The following is a 16734-nucleotide window of genomic DNA, read 5'->3' as shown; positions in this document are numbered from 1 at the left end:
TGCCGGGGGTGGTGGTAGAAGGAAGATACTTTAGGGACATTTAAGAGACACTTAGATAGGCATATGGATGAAAGGAAAGTGGAGGGCTGTGTGAGAGAGAATGGTTAGATTAATCTTGGAGTAGGTTGAAGGCTTGGCATAATATCATGGGCCAGAGGGTCTGTACTATGCTGTAATGCTCCATGTTCTTTCCCAACTCCTAACGGTCCTCTGGGTTTAATCTCCCTTTGTTCAGCACGCCTCCCATCTTACTCACACATTATTCTCTCACATTTGATTCCATCTGCCAGCTATCAGTCCATCCAGAGCTCTTCACCCTTCTCCCATCTCCACCTCTTTCCTCCCTCTTCCAACTATGCATTATCTCTCACTTAGCTAGTTTCATCAATCAACCTGTATCAACACCAGAACCCAGCCCTCCCCCAACTAGCTCCACGTTGCCCACCATTCCCGTCTCACCTAATTCCACCAGCCAGCCTGCATCTGTCCTTCTGTGCATTGGCTGCCTCACCCTCTACACTTGCGGCCCTGATGCAGGTTATCAACCCAAAACCTCAGCTATCGCTTCACCTTCACAGAATTCGCCAGTTCTCCCTTTCTTTCCCTTCTCTCCCTCCTTCTCCCGCACTGCTTTACCCTTCTTCCTCTCACTCCCTGCTCCCTCTTCGATTCCACTCTCTCCACCACCTGTTATCTCCCTCTCTCTCTCTGTCTCTCTCTCCCTCTCTCTCTCCTCCCTGTGTCTGTCTCTCTCTCTCTCTCTCTCCTCCCTGTCTCTCTCCCCCTCTCTCTCTCCATCTCTCACTGTCTCTCTGTCTCTCTCTCCTCCCTGTGTCCGTCTCTCTCTCTCTCTCACTGTCTCTCTCCCTCTCTCTCTCTCTTTCCTCCCTGTGTGTGTGTGTCTCTCTCTCCTTCCTGTGTCCATCTCTCTCTTTCTCTCTCTCTCTCTCACTGTCTCTCTCCCTCTCTCTCTCCTCCCTGTCTCTCTCCCCCTCTCTCTCTCCATCTCTTTGTCTGTCTCACCAGTGACCACATTCAATGTCAGGAACCAAAGGCTGAGTGATTTTGGAGTCCTGGTTTCTAACTGTGACACGAACTGTGGACGACAGAGGAACCACCACAATTTCCACAGAGCTGTGACATTCCTGCTGGGGGGGAAGAGAGAAGAGGTGGAAGTGATGGGGGAGTGAGAGAACAAGGGAAGAGCGAGGCAGGGAGAGCGAGAAGGGGTGAAGAGAGAGGGAGGGAAAGGAGGTGGGAGAGTAAGAGACGGGGAAGAGCTGGAAAGGTGGGGGCTGGGGAGGAAGAGAGGGGGGAGAAAGATGTAGGGAGTGTTAGGGAAGGGAGCTAGAGAGAGAGGGGTCGAGAAAGGGTGGGAGTGAGAAGTGTGAGAGAGGGGGAGAAAGAGAGGTGAGGAGGAATAGCATAGGGGGTGAAGGGAGAGAGAGATTGGGGAAGAGTAGACTCAGGAGAGGGAAGGGGAGAGTGAGAGATGGGGAAAGAAAAGAGAATGAGAGGGAGTAGAGATGGACAGGGTGACAGCAAGATGGAGGGGGAGAGGAGTGTGTGTGTTTGAAAGAGCAAAACGGAGGGAACGAGATGGGGAAAGGAGAGAAGGGGGAAAGAGAGCGAGGGGAATTGGGGATAAAGGGTGGGGAAGAGAGCTGAGAGAAGCGATATGGGAGTTGGAATGGAACAATTGGCGTGGTTTGTGAGACCAGCAAAGATCGGAAGAGCTGATGTGCGTTGAGGTTAAACCTCCACTTCAGACTAGAGATTTAATTGCTTCCTGGTAATTCTGCTCTTTCTCTCTCTCTCTCTCTTCCTCACTCTCTCTCGTTTCTTCTCTCTCTCCCCCCTCCCTCCCTTCTCCTACTCACTCCATCCCTTGCTCCCTCTTTCCCTCCCTCCTCCAGCTTCCTAGGACAATCTCTCCCACTGCACCTCTCTGTGGGACAGAGGGTTCTGGCTAGGGTAAGAACAAAGCAAACGACTCACCTCCCCTTTGAGATACAGTCCGACAGTTCGGCTCAGACACAACAGTGATCTGCTTATCCACTGGTGACAACTGTAGGTTGAAGAACTGTGCCGTCCTTTCACACAATCCCCCTCCCTCCGGGGTTTCCTGTGGCAACCTTTAGTGTGTGACTTCCGCTGGCCACCACCTGTGTGTGATATGTGCTCTGTGGTTACAGGCATGCTATTAACGTCAAAGGCCTCAACTTATTGGCTTAGGAGACAGTCATTTCAACAGCAAGAAAACAGGCCGTTCAGCCCAACTGGTCAATGCTGACTGAAAATTTTCATCTCATCTCCTCCCACTGGCCCGTTTCCCTCTAAATCTTTCCTGTCCATGTGCCTCTGCAAGTGCCTTTTAAACATTGTTAATGTACCTGCTCAACCACTTGTTCTGGCAGCTCAATCTACGGTTGGATGACCCCCTGGGTGAAAAGCTGCCCCTCAGGTCCCTATTTAATCTCCCCATTTAATCTCCCCACTCTCACTTTAAACCTGTGTATTTGGTTCTTGATACCCCAACCCTGGAGAAAATGCCTGTGTGCATTCACCCTATCTACGCCCCTCATATTTTAATATGCCTCTCTAAGCTCTCTCCTCTATCTCCTCCAAGGAATAAAGGATCAGCCTCTCCTTCTAACTCAGTCCTTGAGTTTTAATGACACAGAGCAGAGTCAGCCTGTCCAGCTCTATGAGCCATACAACTCCAACATACCCAATTGAACAAAACCTAATCACATGACTGTTGAAACGTAAACAAAGTCACTGGAGAGATGCACCTGGTAGGTATAAAAGTAGTTTTTTATTCAACAAAATGAGACAGGCTCTGGAGGAAGAGGCCTGCTTGAACCAATATTACATGGCATTTTTATGCTAAAGATCAAAGGACAATTCTATTGTTACAATGTATCTGCAGTGCTTCCTTTGAATTACATATAGTTTTCACAACTCCTTCTTTGCACCCACACTCCAGATACACAAATGAATGCTAATCAGCATCGTCTGGTTTTCAATTAACTCACATCCACAGCTTCAGGACACTATTGTCCAGGGCTGCGTTTTAAATTTAATCTACAATCCATGTTCAGGTCTAAAGATTGGTTGCTGAAGTTAATATTTGTTATATGCCCTAATTCCAGAATATCCCCAAACAGAAGCAACTTACAATGACCAATTAACCTACCCAGTACATCTTTGAACTGTGGAAGAAAATCGGAGAAACCCCATGCATCCCACAGGGAGCACGTATAGAGACTCCTGATAGAATGGCACCAGAATTGAACTCAAAACTTTGGGATGCCCCAAGCATTAATAGCATTGTGCTAAGTTCTGCCAACATCCTTGTAAATCCTTTCTGCATCCATTCCAGTTTGATAAGTCTATCTTATAGCAGGGTGACAAAACTGAATACAATACTCTAAGAGTGGTCTCAGCCATGTCTTGTACAATTGCAACGTAACATCCCCTCTTTTACAAACACCAGAGATTCTGCAGATGCTGGAAATCCAGAGCAACACACACAAAATGCTGGAGGAACATAGCAGGCCAGGCTATGAAAATGCAGCAGTATAGTGCAAGACATTAAAAAAAACAATAAATAATACAAAGGATGAATGAAAAGGTAGTATTCACTGTTCATTAAGAAATCTGATGGTGCATGGGGAAGAAGCTGTTCCTAAAACAGGGGAAAACCCTCCTGGTCACAGGGAGAGCGTCTGGACTACGCAGACACACACATACACTCACATACACCGACACACACTCACTCACTCACAGACACACACACACACACACACTCACAGACACACATAGACACACACTCACATACATACAGACACACACACACATAGACACAAACTCACATACACAGACACATACACCGACACACACTCACTGACACACACACACACACACACTCACATACACCGACAGACACATACACCCACACACACACACACTCACATACACCGACAGACACATACACCCACACACACACACACTCACAGACACACATAGACACACACTCACATACACAGACACACACCCTCACATACACCGACACACACACACACACTCAGACACATAGACACACACTCACATACACTGACACACACACTCACAGACACACACATACACAGGCACACACCCACACACACATACACAGACACACACACTCACACACATAGACATACACTCACATACACCGACACACACACACTCACAGACACACACACACACATACACTCACAGACACACACACACTCACAGACACACATACACTCACACATATACACACACACACACATATAAACACATACACTCACACATGCACACATGGGTTTACCGTCTGCATGAGATGATGGGATTTTGAGAGACTCTGAGACCTTTACTGTGCCGTGGTCTGTTCTTATCAAATTACAGTATTGCTTTGCACTGTTGTAACTATATGTTATAATTATGTTGGTTTTAGTTTTTAAGTTGGTTTGCCATGTGTTCTCGTGATATCATTGTGGAAAACATTTTTATCATTTCTCAATGCATGCATTACTAAATGACAATAAAAGGAGACTGCGGGTCCTCATATTCACAATAATCATAAAACGTTCGGTATGTGTCTTCAGGCTGCCCCTGATGGTAGTAATGAGAGGCAGGCACGTTCCCGATGGTCCTGATGGTAGTAATGAGGGGCAGGCACGTTCCCGATGGTCCTGATGGTAGTAATGAGGGGCAGGCACGTTCCCGATGGTCCTGATGGTAGTAATGAGAGGCAGGCACGTCCATGGTCAGTTGGTTGGTCTTGCTGACGGTGAGAGCAAGTTTGTTGCGACACCACACACCTCAGTTTTAAATCCCCCACCCTTCATCTGTCGATTACACTCTGAGAGTCTTGCTTTTGAATCGATAGAGTAGCAAGACTAGCAGTGTTGCTGCCTCATAGCTCCGGGAACCGCGGTTCAAAGTACATTTATTATCAAAGTATGCTTACAGGAAACAAACCGGACATTCAGCTTCCCACAGACAGCCACAATACAAAGAAACACCATGGAACCCATTCAAGGAAAATCACCACCTTCCATCCCCGCACCTCGTGCGAATGGCAACATGAAGTAAGACACAAAATAGAAATAGTGCATATTCAGTGTAACTCAGTGTGTATGTGTGAGCGTATGTGTGTCTGTGTATGTGAATGTGTGTATCTGTGTATGTGTGAGTGTGTATCTATATATGACTGTGCGTGTGTATATCTGAGTGCATGTGTCTGTCTGTGTTGTGAGTGTGTGTGCGTGTCTGTGTATGCGAGTGTGTGTCTGTGTGAGTCTGTGTGTGTGTGAGTGTATGTGTAAGTGTGTGTGTATGTGTGTGTATTCTGTGAGTGTGTGTGTGTGTGTGTCTGTGTGTCTGTGTATGTGAGTGTGTGTCTGTGAGTGTGTGTGTGTGTGTCGGTGCATGTGAGTGTATTGTGTGTGTCTATGTGTGTCTCTGAGTGTGTGTGTGTGTGTGTTGGTGTATGTGAGTGTATCTGTGTGTGTGAGTGTATGTGTGTGTGTATGTGAGTGTGTGTATATGTGTGTATGTGTCTGTACGTGAGTGCATATGTGTGTGTCTGTATGTGACTGTGTGTCTATGTGTGTGTGTGTCTGTATGAGAGTATGTGTCTGTGAGTGTGTGTGTGTATGTGAGTGTGTCTGTGTATGTGAGTGTGTGTCTATGTGTGTCTGTGAGTGTGTCGTTGTATGTGTGTATGTGTGTATGTGAGTGTGTGTCTGTGTGTGTATGTGTGTGTGTCTGTATATGAGTGTGTGTCTATGTGTGTCTGTGAGTGTGTCATTGTATGTGTGTCTGTGAGTGTGTCATTGTATGTGTGTATGTGAGTGTGTATCCATGTATGTGTGTGTGTGTCAGTGTATGTGTGTGTGTGTCTGTATGTGAGTGTGTATCAATGTGTGTGTGTCAGTGTAAGTGTGTGTGTGTCTGTATGTGAGTGTGGGTTTATGAGTATGTGTGTCTGTGAGTGAGTGTATGTGTGTGTGTCTGTCTGTGTGTGTACGTGTGTGTGTCAGTGTATGTGTGTGTCTGTATGTGAGTGTGTGTCTATGTGTGTCTGTGAGTGAGTGAGTGAGTGTGTGTGTGTGTGTCTATGTGTGTGTGTCAGTGTATGTGTGTGTTTGCCTGTATGTGAGTGTGTCAGTGTATGTGTGTGTTTGCCTGTATGTGAGTGTGTGTCTATGTGCGTCTGTGAGTGTGTGTGTATGTGAGTGTATGTGTGTGTGCGTGTCTGCGAGTGTGAGTGTGTGTCTGCGAGTGTGTGTGTCGGTGTATGTGTGTCTGTGAGTGAGTGTATGTGTGTGTCTGTCTGTGTGTGTCAGTGTATGTGTGTGTGTCTATGTGTGTCTGTGAGTGTGTTAGAGTATGTGAATGTGTGTCTGTGCGTGTGTGTGAGTGAGTGTGTGCGTGTGTACCCAAGTGTGTTTGTGAGTATGTGTGTCAGTGCATGTATGTGTTTGTGTGTCTATTTGCAAGTGTGTGTCTACGTGTGTCTGTGAGTGTGTCAGTGTATGTAAGTGTATGTCTGTGAGTGTGTTTGTGTGTCGGTGTATGTGTATCTGTGAGTGGGTGTATGTGTGTTGTGTGTCTGTCAGTGTATGTGTGTGTCTGCATGTGAGTGTGTATCTATGTGTGTGTGTCAGTGTAAGTGTGTGTGTGTCTGTATGTGAGTGTGTGTCTATGAGTATGTGTGTGTCGGTGTATGTGTGTCTGTGAGTGAGTGTATGTGTGTGTATGTGTGTGTGTCAGTGTATGTGTGTGTGTCTGTATGTGAGTGTGTGTCTATGTGTGTCTGTGAGTGAGTGAGTGTGTGTGTGTGTCTAAGTGTGTTTGTGAGTATGTGTGTGCGTCTATATGTGAGTTGGTGTCTATGTGTGTCTGTGAGTGAGTGAGTGTGTGTGTGTGTGTGTCTATGTGTGTCGGCGTATGTGAGTGTGTATCTATGTGTGTGTGTCAGTGTATGTGTGTGTTTGCCTCTATGTGAGTATGTGTCTATGTGTGTCTGTGAGTGTGTGTGTGTATGTGAGTGTATGTGTGTGTGCATGTTTGTGTATGTGAGTGTGTGTCTGTGAGTGTGTTTGTGTGTCGGTGTATGTGTGTCTGTGAGTGAGTGTATGTGTGTGTGTCTGTCTGTGTGTGTGTCAGTGTATGTGTGTGTTTGCCTGTATGTGAGTGTGTGTCTATGTGTGTGAGTGTGTGTGTATGTGAGTGTATGTGTGTGTGCGTGTCTGTGTATGTGAGTGTGTGTCTGCGAGTGTGTGTGTCGGTGTATGTGTGTCTGTGAGTGAGTGTATGTGTGTGTGTCTGTCTCTGTGTGTGTCAGTGTATGTATGTGTGTCTATGTGTGTCTGTGAGTGTGTCAGAGTATGTGAATGTGTGTCTGTGCGTGTGTGTGAGTGAGTGAGTGTGTGCGTGTGTACCCAAGTGTGTTTGTGAGTATGTGTGTCAGTGCATGTATGTGTTTGTGTGTCTATTTGCAAGTGTGTGTCTACGTGTGTCTGTGAGTGTGTCAGTGTATGTAAGTGTATGTCTGTGAGTGTGTTTGTGTGTCGGTGTATGTGTATCTGTGAGTGAGTGTATGTGTGTGTGTCTGTCTGTGTGTGTGTCAGTGTATGTGTGTGTGTCTATGTGTGTCTGTGAGTGTGTCAGAGTATGTGAATGTGTGTGAGTAAGTGTGTGCGTGTGTACCCAAGTGTGTTTGTGAGTATGTGTGTCAGTGCATGTATGTGTTTGTGTGTCTATTTGCGAGTGTGTGTCTACGTGTGTCTGTGAGTGTGTCAGTGTAAGTGTGTGTCTGCGAGTGTGTTTGTGTGTCGGTGTATGTGTGTCTGTGAGTGGGTGTATGTGTGTGTCTGTCTGTCTGTGTGTGTGTGTGTGTGTCTGTCAGTGTATGTGTGTGTCTGCATGTGAGTGTGTATCTATGTATGTGTGTCAGTGTAAGTGTGTGTGTCTGTATGTGAGTGTGTATCTATGTGTGTCTGTGAGTGAGTGAGTGTGTGCGTGTGTGTCTAAGTGTGTTTGTGAGTTTGTGTGTGTCTATATGTGAGTTGGTGTCTATGTGTGTCTGTGAGTGAGTGAGTGAGTGTGTGTGTGTGTCTATGTGTGTCGGCGTATGTGAGTGTGTATCTATGTGTGTGTGTCAGTGTATGTGTGTGTTTGCCTCTATGTGAGTATGTGCCTATGTGTGTCTGTGAGTGTGTGTGTGTATGTGAGTGTATGTGTGTGTGCGTGTCTGTGTATGTGAGTGTGTGTCTGTGAGTGTGTTTGTGTGTCGGTGTATGTGTGTCTGTGAGTGAGTGTATGTGTGTGTGTCTGTCTGTGTGTGTGTCAGTGTATGTGTGTGTGTCTATGTGTGTCTGTGAGTGTGTCAGAGTATGTGAATGTGTGTGAGTAAGTGTGTGCGTGTGTACCCAAGTGTGTTTGTGAGTATGTGTGTCAGTGCATGTATGTGTTTGTGTGTCTATTTGCGAGTGTGTGTCTACGTGTGCCTGTGAGTGTGTCAGTGTAAGTGTGTGTCTGCGAGTGTGTTTGTGTGTCGGTGTATGTGTGTCTGTGAGTGGGTGTATGTGTGTGTCTGTCTGTCTGTGTGTGTGTGTGTGTGTCTGTCAGTGTATGTGTGTGTCTGCATGTGAGTGTGTATCTATGTATGTGTGTCAGTGTAAGTGTGTGTGTCTGTATGTGAGTGTGTGTCTATGTGTGTCTGTGAGTGAGTGAGTGTGTGCGTGTGTGTCTAAGTGTGTTTGTGAGTATGTGTGTGTGTCTATATGTGAGTTGGTGTCTATGTGTGTCTGTGAGTGAGTGAGTGAGTGTGTGTGTGTCTATGTGTGTCGGCGTATGTGAGTGTGTATCTATGTGTGTGTGTCAGTGTATGTGTGTGTTTGCCTCTATGTGAGTATGTGTCTATGTGTGTCTGTGAATGTGTGTGTGTGTATGTGAGTGTATGTGTGTGTGCATGTTTGTGTATGTGAGTGTGTTTGTGTGTCGGTGTATGTGTGTCTGTGAGTGAGTGTATGTGTGTGTGTCTGTCTGTGTGTGTGTCAGTGTATGTGTGTGTGTCTGTGAGTGTGTCAGAGTATGTGAATGTGTGTCTGTGCGTGTGTTTGTGTGTCAGTGTATGTGTGTCTGTTAGTGAGTGTATGTGTGCCTGTATGTGAGTGTGTGTCTATGTGTGTCTGTGAGTGTGTTGGTGTATGTGAGTGTGTGTCTATGTGTGTCTGTGTGTGTGTGTCAGTGTATGTGTGTATGTGAATGTGTGTGTGAGTGTGTGTCTGTGTGTGTGTTTGTCTATGTGTGTCTGTGTGTGTGTCTGTATGTGAGTGTGTGTCTATGTGTGTCTGTGAGTGTGTTGGTGTATGTGAGTGTGTTTGTGTGTGTCTGTATGTGAGTGTGTGTCTGTGAGTGAGTGAGTGTGTGCGTGTGTGTCTAAGTGTGTCTGTGAGTGTGTGTCTATGTGTGTGTCGGTGTATGTGTGTATGTGAGTGTGTGTCTGTGTGTGTGTGTGTCTGTATGTGAGTGTGTTTCTATGTGTGTCTGTGTGTGTGTCAGTGTATGTGTGTATGTGAATGTGTGTGTGAGTGTGTGTCTGTATGTGAGTGTGTGTCTGTGTATGAGTGTATGTTTGTGTGTCTGTATGTGAGTGTGTGTCTATGTGTGTCTGTGAGTGTGTGTTTGTGTATGTGAGTGTGTGTGTGTCTCTCTCTCTCTATGTGAGTGTGTGTGTGTCTCTATCTGAGTGTGTGTCTATGTGTGTCTGTGAGTGCGTGTGTGTATGTGAGTGTGTGTCTATGTGTGTGTGTATGTGTATGTGAGTGTATGTGTGTGTGTGTCTGTATGTGAGTGTGTGTCTGTGAGTGTGTGTGTATGTGTGTTGGTGTATGTGTGTCAGTGAGTGTGTCTGTCTGTGTGTGTACGTGTGTCAGTGTATATGTTTGTGTGTCTGCAGAGGGATAGCAGGCAACTGCGGGAAACATAAAGTTGTGGTGGTAGGGGATTTTAATTTTCCATACATTGATTGGGACTCCCATACTGTTAGGGGTCTAGATGGTTTAGAGTTTGTAAAATGTGTTCAGGAAAGTTTTCTAAATCAATATATAGAGGGACCAACTAGAGGGGATGCAATATTGGATCTCCTGTTAGGAAACAAATTAGGGCAAGTGACCGAAGTCTGTGTAGGGGAGCACTTTGGTTCCAGTGATCATAACACCATTAGTTTCAATTTGATCATGGACAAGGATAGATCTGGTCCTAGGGTTGAGGTTCTGAACTGGAAGAAGGCCAAATTTGAAGAAATGAGAAAGGATCTAAAAAGCGTGGATTGGGACAGGTTGTTCTCTGGCAAAGATGTGATTGGTAGGTGGGAAGCCTTCAAAGGGGAAATTTTGAGAGTGCAGAGTTTGTATGTTCCTGTCAGGATTAAAGGCAAATTGAATAGGAATAAGGAACCTTGGTTCTCAAGGGATATTGCAACTCTGATAAAAAAGAAGAGGGAGTTGTATGAAATGTATAGGAAACAGGGGGTAAATCAGGTGCTTGAGGAGTATAAGAAGTGCAAGAAAATACTTAAGAAGGAAATCAGGAGGGCTAAAAGAAGACATGAGGTTGCCTTGGCAGTCAAAGTGAAGGATAATCCAAAGAGCTTTTACAAGTATATTAAGAGCAAAAGGATTGTAAGGGATAAAATTGGTCCTCATGAAGATCAGAGTGGTCGGCTTTGTGCGGAACCAAAGGAAATGGGGGAGATCTTAAATAGGTTTTTTGCGTCTGTATTTACTAAGGAAGCTGGCATGAAATCTATGGAATTGAGAGAATCAAGTAGTGAGACCATGGAAACTGTACAGATTGAAAAGGAGGAGGTGCTTGCTGCCTTGAGGAAAATTAAAGTGGATAAATCCCTGGGACCTGACAGGGTGTTCCCTCGGACCTTGAAGGAGACTAGTGTTGAAATTGCAGGGGCCCTGGCAGAAATATTTAAAGTGTCGCTGTCTACGGGTGAAGTGCCGGAGGATTGGAGAGTGGCTCATGTTGTTCTGTTATTTAAAAAAGGATCAAAAAGTAATCCGGGAAATTATAGGCCGGTGAGTTTAACGTCAGTAGTAGGTAAGTTATTGGAGGGAGTACTAAGAGACAGAATCTACAAGCATTTGGATAGACAGGGGCTTATTAGGGAGAGTCAACATGGCTTTGTGCGTGGTAGGTCATGTTTGACCAATCTGTTGGAGTTTGTCTAGGAGGTTACCAGGAAAGTGGATGAAGGGAAGGCAGTGGATATTGTCTACATGGACTTCAGTAAGGCCTTTGACAAGGTCCCGCATGGGAGGTTAGTTAGGAAAATTCAGTCACTATGTATACATGGAGAGGTGGTAAATTGGATTAGACATTGGCTCGATGGAAGAAGCCAGAGAGTGGTGGTAGAGAATTGTTTCTCTGAGTGGAGGCCTGTGACTAGTGGTGTGCCACAGGGATCAGTGCTGGGTGCATTGTTATTTGTCATCTATATTAATGATCTAGATGATAATGTGGTAAATTGGATCAGCAAGTTTGCTGATGATACAAAGATTGGAGGTGTAGTAGACAGTGAGGAAGGTTTTCAGAGCCTGCAGAGGGACTTGGACCAGCTGGAAAAATGGGCTGAAAAATGGCAGATGGAGTTTAATACTGACAAGTGTGAGGTATTGCACGTTGGAAGGACAAACCAACGTAGAACATACAGGGTTAATGGTAAGGCACTGAGGAATGCAGTGGAACAGAGGGATCTGGGAATACAGATACAAAATTCCCTAAAAGTGTTATCACAGGTAGATAGGGTCGTAAAGAGAGCTTTTGGTACATTGGCCTTTATTAATCGAAGTATTGAGTATAAGAGCTGGAATATTATGATGAGGTTGTATAAGGCATTGGTGAGGCTGAATCTGGAGTATTGTGTTCAGTTTTGGTCACCAAATTACAGGATGGATATAAATAAGGTTGAAAGAGTGCAGAGAAGGTTTACAAGGATGTTGCCAGGACTTGAGAAACTCAGTTACAGAGAAAGGTTGAATAGGTTAGGACTTTATTCCCTGGAGCGTAGAAGAATGAGGGGAGATTTGATAGAGGTATATAAAATTATGATGGGTATAGATAGAGTGAATGCAAGCAGGCTTTTTCCACTGAGGCTAGGGGAGAAAAAAACCAGAGGACATGGGTTAAGGGTGAGGGGGGAAAAGTTTAAAGGGAACATTAGGGGGGGCTTCTTCACACAGAGAGTGGTGGGAGTATGGAATGAGCTGCCAGAAGAGGTGGTAAATGTGGGTTTTTTTTAACATTTAAAAATACATTGGACAGATACATGGATGGGAGGTGTATGGAGGGATATGGTCTGTGTGCAGGTCAGTGGGACTAGGCAGAAAATGGTTCGGCACAGCCAAGAAGGGCCAAAGGGCCTGTTTCTGTGCTGCAGTTTCTATGGTTCTATGGTTTTCTATGGTCTGTATGTGAGTGTATGTGTGTCTGTCTGTGTGTGTCAGTGTATGTGTGTGTGTCTGTATCTCTGAGTGTGTGTGTATGTGAGTGTGTGTCTATGTGTGTCTGTGAGTGAGTGAGTGAGTGTGTGTGTGTCTATTTGCGTGTGTGTGTGTCAGTGTATGTGTGTGTGTCTGTATGCGAGTGTGTGTCTATGTGTGTCTGTGTATGTGAGTGTGTCTGTGAGTGTGTGTCTGTGAGTGTGTTGGTGTGTGTCTGTATGTGAGTGTGTCTATGTGTGTGTCAGTGTATGTGTGTATGTGAGTGTGTCTGTGTGTCTGTATGTGAGTGTGTTTCTATGTGTCTGTGTGTGTGTGTCAGTGTATGTGTGTATGTGAATGTGTAAGTGTGTGTCTGTATGTTAGTGTGTCTGTGTATGAGTGTATGTGTGTCTGTATGTGAGTGTGTGTCTATGTGTGTCTGTGAGTGTGTGTGTGTCTCTCTCTCTGAGTGTGTGTGTGTGTGTGTGTGTCTCTATGTGAGGTGTATCTATGAGTGTGTGTGTGTCTGTGTGTGTGTGTGTATGTGTGTGTGTGTATGTGAGTGTGTGTGTGTGTGTGTGTCTGTATGTGAGTGTGTGTCTATGAGAGTGGGTGTGTGTGTGTGTATCGGTGTATGTGTGTCTGTGAGTGAGTGTGTGTGTGTCTGTCTGTGTGTGTACGTGTGTCAATGTATATGTTTGTGTGTCTGTATGTGAGTGTATGTGTGTCGGTGTATGTGTGTATGTGAGTGTGTGTATGTGAGTGTGTGTCTGTGTGTGTGTCTGTATGTGAGAGTATGTCTGTTAGTGTGTGTCTGTGTCAGTGTATATGTGTGTGAGTGTGTGTCTATGTGTGTCGGTGTGTGTGTCGATATATTTGTGTATGTGAGTGTGTGTGTATCTGTATGTGAGTGTGTGTCTATGTGTGTCTGAGTGAGTGTGTGTGTCAGTGTATGTGTGTGTATCTGTATGTGAGTGTGTGTCTGTGTCTGTGAGTGTATCAGTTATGTGTGTCTGTGAGTGAGTGAGTGTGTGTGTCTGTATGTGATTGTGTGTCTATGTGTGTCTGTAAGTGTGTGTGTGTTTCGGTGTATGTGTGTATGTAAGTGTGTGTCTATGTGTGTGTGTCAGTGTATGTGTGTGTATCTGTATGTGAGTGTGTGTGTCTGTGTCTGTGAGTGTATCAGTTATGTGTGTCTGTGAGTGAGTGTGTGTGTCTGTATGTGATTGTGTGTCTATGTGTGTCTGTGAGTGTGTGTGTGTTTCCGTGTATGTGTGTATGTGTGTGTCTATGTGTGTGTGTATGTGTGACTGTATGTGAGTGTGTGTCTATGTGTGTGTGTCAGTGTATGTATGTGTCTGTCTGTATGTGTGTGTCTATGTGTGTGTGTGTGTGTGTGTGTGTGTGTGTGTGTGTGTGTGTGTGTGTGTGTCTGCGTAGTTCAGACGCTCTCCCTGTGACCGTGGGGGGTTCCCCCCGGTTCCTTCCCACATCATAACGTGAGGGGACAGTGGGGTAATCACTCGCTGTCAATCTCTCCTGTGTATGGGTGGGGGTACAATCTGAGGGGGGGCAGATGTTTGGAGGAATAAGGGGAAGATAAATGGGATTAGATCTGATCACGAGGTTCTGCATTTGTTGGAAATCTAATAACAAAATTCTGGATGAACACAGCAGGTCAGGCAGCGTCTATGGAGGGGACGTTTCAAAGTTGTGCTCACTTTCAGGTGAACTGTTATGTATGTACATGACGCGTAATGGAAGTCCTGCGTCAGCCTCATAGGCACAGGGCTTCACGTGAAAAATACACATTATGGCGAGGTTCCGGCGAGAGTCAGGGGTCAGATGTACCCACACTCTCGTACGTTGTTCCCGCCCAGGAAACTCGAAGCGGTGAAGAGTGAGATCTGTCCCCGGCCTTGGTCTCGGAAACCTGGCTGAGCCGGTGACTTTGGGCTCTGACTCAGAGCGGGTGTGAAATCCGGCTGACTCAAAGCTGACTCCTGCGCCGCATCACATCCCGGCTTCAGCCCCGAACTACCCCTGACGACAACGAAACCCTACACCTCCCTCTACATCTACAAGTACGGTCCAGCGTGTTGTACCAAACTAAATTGCCAGTCAAATGTACCCACTCGCTCTACACAGTTAAACAAATCTTTTCTGCTTACACAGTCCATTGCCCTGCATTCTCTGCACATCCAGGTGCCCACGAGCCTCTTGAACACTTCTATCATATCTGCCCCCTCCTCCACATTCCAGGCACCCATCACCATCGGTGTAAAACATCTCCTCTGAGGTTTCCATTTCCCATCTCAAATGCGTACCACGTACAGAGTTGTGGACACGGCTCAGCACATTCACGGAAACCAACCCGTCCGCACTTCCTGCTGCCCCGGCAAAGCAGCCAGCAGAATCAAAGACCTCGCCGACCCCGGACCTTCTCTCTCCTCCCCCCCTCCCCCTTCCATCGAGCCTAAAAACACGTCCCACCTTCTACCCCGCTGTTTGAATGTCCCCTAGATTGTAAAATGGACATTCGACCTCACAATCTACCACGTTATGATCTTGCGCCTTATCGTTTACCTGTACCGCTCTTTCTCTGCAGCTGTTACACTTAATTCTGCATTGTTATTGTTTTAGCTCAATACACTGTGAAATGATTTGACCTCATCCATTTCACTGCAGCTCAGCACACATGATAAAACTATCCCAATTTTAGGAATAGAAATTTCAACCGTAGGGGAAGGGATACTGCCTGCCTACTCTATCTGTTCCTCCCATAATCTTACAAACATGCATCTCCGCGCAGCCTCCTCCCATCCAGAGAAAACAACCCAGGTTTGTCCAACCTCTCCTGATAGCTCATGCCCCCTCCCCCGTAAAGCAGGCAGCATCCTGCACCCGTTCCAAAGCCCCCACGCCTGTAACAGGATGGCCAGAACTGAATGCAGTACTCCGGGGGCAACCTGACCAGAGCTATATGAAGCTGCAAGTCATCTCTCAACTCTTAAACTTGCTTACTTGGCCAAAGAGGCTAAGCATGCTACACGCCTTCTGAATCAGCCCTATTAAACTGCACAGTCACACTCAGGGAGCTGTGAACTTGGACCCCTACTCCAATTGATTAAACTTCATCCACTATACGAAAAGAAAAATTAATGCAAGCATTTCTAACTCCCACACCCCATCTAAACATCTCTTCTTAGTCTCCCAGTTCAACCCCTTCATGTTCTAAGTTTGACCTATTACCTGAACACATCTCTTGCTCCCTCTGCTAAGATAGATGGACACCAAGCCGAGGTCATTCAGTGAAAGCCCCAGCCTGCACCATGTCCAGTGTCTGACAAAACATGTACACTGACAGGACACACCATGGTAGAAGTTACACAGTGAATGGTAGAGCACTGAGGAGTGCGGTAGCGCAAAGTGATCTAGGATAGAGACACATCATACCTTGAAAGTGGCACCTCTGTGGATGGTGTCATAAAAGGGTCTTTTGGCACATAGGCCTTTATCAAAGTGTTGAGTACAGGAAACGGGATGTCATGTTCAAACCGTATAAGACATTGATGAGGCCCAATTCAGAGTATTGTGTGCATTTCTGGTCACCTACCTACAGAAACAATATCAATAAGCTCGGAAGAGTGCAGACAAAATTTACACATATGTTGCTGAGACTTGAGTTCCTGAGTTGTAAGGAAAGTTTGAATGAGGAGAGATCTTAATGAGGTATACAATATTATAAATAGGGAGAGTAAGTACATGCAGGGCTTCTCCTTCTGAGGTTGGCGGAGACTAGAACTCGAGGCCAAAGGTTTAGGGTGAACGTTGAAGTATTTAAAGGGAACCTGAGGAGGAAATTCTTCATGCAGCGAGTGGCGCCAGTGCGGAATGACCTGCTGATGGGAGTGGTGGATGGTGAATGCAGTTCACTTGTAACTTGGACAGGACATGGACGGGAGGGGTATGGAGGGATACGGTCTGGGTAGATCAAGCTGGCATGGATTTTATGGGCTGTAGGGCCTATTTCTCTGCTGTAGTGCTCTACATCTCAGACGGTGGAGAGCATTCTGACCAGTTGCATCCCGGCATGATATGGGAACTCCAACCGACAGGAATGCATGAGGGTACAGCAAGTGGTGGAACTCTGCAGCCAGCTCCATAAGGGATAGAGCTCTCCCTACCCTCCAGG

General features: G+C 46.0%; 1 protein-coding gene across 1 annotated transcript in view; it reads right to left on the bottom strand.

Annotated features, from left to right (window-relative positions):
- The window catches only part of LOC134354335 (perforin-1-like), a 46582-nt gene extending 44524 nt beyond the window's left edge, over nt 1–2058 (bottom strand). The window contains exon 1 of the mRNA XM_063063270.1: nt 1999–2058. The gene's annotated coding sequence lies outside the window, so the exon portion shown is untranslated. The remainder of the gene's footprint in view (nt 1–1998) is intronic.
- Between the last annotated feature and the right edge of the window lie 14676 nt (nt 2059–16734).

The sequence above is a fragment of the Mobula hypostoma genome, chromosome 11, assembly GCF_963921235.1.
Source record: "Mobula hypostoma chromosome 11, sMobHyp1.1, whole genome shotgun sequence".
Lineage (NCBI taxonomy): Eukaryota > Metazoa > Chordata > Chondrichthyes > Myliobatiformes > Myliobatidae > Mobula > Mobula hypostoma.
This window is presented reverse-complemented; position numbering and strand designations above follow the sequence as displayed.